General features: G+C 45.2%; 1 long non-coding RNA gene across 2 annotated transcripts; it reads right to left on the reverse strand.

Moving 5' to 3' along the window:
* Positions 1-342: 342 nt before the first annotated feature.
* Positions 343-1133, reverse strand: LOC122382117. Of its 2 annotated transcripts, none has more exons than XR_006256627.1 (3): positions 1044-1133; positions 865-908; positions 343-660 (listed from the first exon to the last, which is right to left on the reverse strand). It is a non-coding gene; the product is annotated as an uncharacterized LOC122382117 (long non-coding RNA). The 2 variants fall into 2 exon arrangements; XR_006256626.1 differs by having other exon boundaries at positions 1040-1127.
* Between the last annotated feature and the right edge of the window lie 1184 nt (positions 1134-2317).

Consider the following 2317-nt stretch of genomic DNA (forward strand, 5'->3'; position numbering starts at 1 on the left):
ACTCTTGCAAGACTTGTACAAGACTCTTGCAAGTCTTATAGAAGATTCTTGCATGTCTTGTACAGGGCTCTTGCAAGAGTCTTGTAAGACTCTTACATGTACTGTATAAGAATCTTGCAAGAGTCTTGTACAAGACTCTTGCATGTCTTGTACAAAGCTTTTGCTTGAGTCTTACCAGACTCTTGCAAGAGTCTTGTACAAGACTCCAGCATGTCTCGTACCAGACTGGCAAACCTTTTACAAGACCTGCTAAGACTCTGGCAAGTATTGAGCAAGACTTGCAAGTTTTATCAAAGACTTGCAAGCCTTGCACAAGACTTCCGAATTCCAGACACATCGCCCTAAGATATCGTTTCAATTGTATTGATGTCGAGACCCATGCATACGAAATCCATGAAGTGAAATGAAATGATGTTCCAGCGTAAACGTTAAAATCAATATTCACAAAAATGTCAATCTGAGAACACATATTAACAGCCCTTTACTTTTCGAGTCACCCACACGTCACAGTCACATCACCTCATCACACGTTGACGTCACGTCACGTCACAAATATCGTCGAGGCCGCCGTTTCGTCTGCATCCAGCCACTCGAACACAGGAGGATGTCGTTCGTCGTGCCTTGCATCGCATATTATTGGTGAGCCGAGATTTTTGATTGCTGAAATGAAATGACATTCATATAATCAGGTATCCGCCATCCGGAGCCAGATGTGAAAAGGTGAGCCACTAGCCAGTATGTATCAGCCAAAAAGTAGAATTGATGGGACTTTGAGTTAATTCAGTGAGCAATCGTTTTCGGTTAAAGATATCAGCATATTTAGCTATCATACTCACATACGTACTATCCTATACATACACTCACCTGGGTCCAGTTTCGCCGCATGACGCTACCGTCAGCACTATTCCCTGTGTGGCAGGCAAAAAATGTCAGGTGATCAACTATTTTCAAGTGAACGTTTCGGCGCCGGTTTTGGTCTATGATGATGCAAATATTGGGATCAATTTTCTTATTGTTACACGGCATGGCAGAAACTTACCTACCTGCAGGTCGGAAGAGGAGACGGCAGACGGCACCGCACCGCACACACTCAACACTTCCGTCCTCACATCGCGAGCGGGCAGTGAATGGGACGCCAACGGATGGAATGCGGCGGAGGGGGACGCGGAGTTTCCCCTCCTCGCCTCAGGCGGGGTCCGCCGTCCGTCCCGGACGGCAGACCCCGCCTGAGGCGAAGAGCCGCCGCCGAAGTCGCCCGCCGCCGACCGTACAGTCTCAAAAACGGACAAGTGGTCGCTAAATTCCAGTCGGTACAGTCTCTAGAACACATGTGCGTCGCTTACAACTGTTCTCCGTGGGGCGTGTGGAGCAAATGATCGCATTTGATTGAGAATTCAGCGAGCCCTTTTATTAGGCGAAAAACATTACTTAAAGGTGTCAAGTGATTAGCGGGAGATGCCTGGGATCAGCACATTCTTATAAGATTCTTCAATCTTACCATAATCAGCATTCTTGCAAGAACCTGTCTATGCCAGATTCTTATAAGATCTGTATGATGTTGGGCAATCTTGTACAAGATCTGCTCAATCTTACCAGAATCAGCATTCTTGCAAGAATCCGCCTATACCAGATTCTTATAAGATCTGTATGATGTTTGGTAATCTTGTACAAGATCTGCTAAGTCTTACAAGACTGTCTTCAGAATCTTATAAGATCATGCAAGATAGTGAAGATTCTGGTAAAATCTTGTAAGACTTTTTTACATGGGATTCGACGCGCAATGGTGCGAGGAATCCGATGGTGACAAACTTTTCCTTCTAGCTATAGCATGTATTTTTTTTAGAAAAAAAATCAAAATTTTGAAATTTCTGGACAAAAACGACCGTTAAAATTACAGTGGCTGCGATTGCCGACGCACTGCAGAGGGCCCCTGTGCAGACTCTCGTCATTCATGATCATTACCCAGAAAAAGGTGAAAAACGCTCCATTTGAATCGGATCACCTCGCTAAAGTCTCCATTCACGCATGCATGCCGAGGTTTTACGTGAAATGCATAGGGCTTGTCCCAGCCGCCGATTGTAGCTAAGAATTGGGCATTCGGCGGAGACTGAGAGTGAATGTCGGAAGTGTGAATCGGAAGTACATCATTCATCCTTGCTGCAGTGAGAATAAGTGTTTTGTTCACTCGAGTGTGAACAAAAAGTTTCTGGTTTTTCGAGTGAAGGGAAGCGCTTCAAACGCGACCAAAAATATTTAACGGAACCAAAAGTTACGCACGGCATAACGGCAAGGGATCCCTTAGAGATAGGCTTGCGAC

The sequence above is a fragment of the Amphibalanus amphitrite genome, unplaced genomic scaffold (genome assembly GCF_019059575.1).
Source record: "Amphibalanus amphitrite isolate SeventyFive unplaced genomic scaffold, NRLGWU_Aamphi_draft 000133F_arrow, whole genome shotgun sequence".
NCBI classification, from domain to species: domain Eukaryota; kingdom Metazoa; phylum Arthropoda; class Thecostraca; order Balanomorpha; family Balanidae; genus Amphibalanus; species Amphibalanus amphitrite.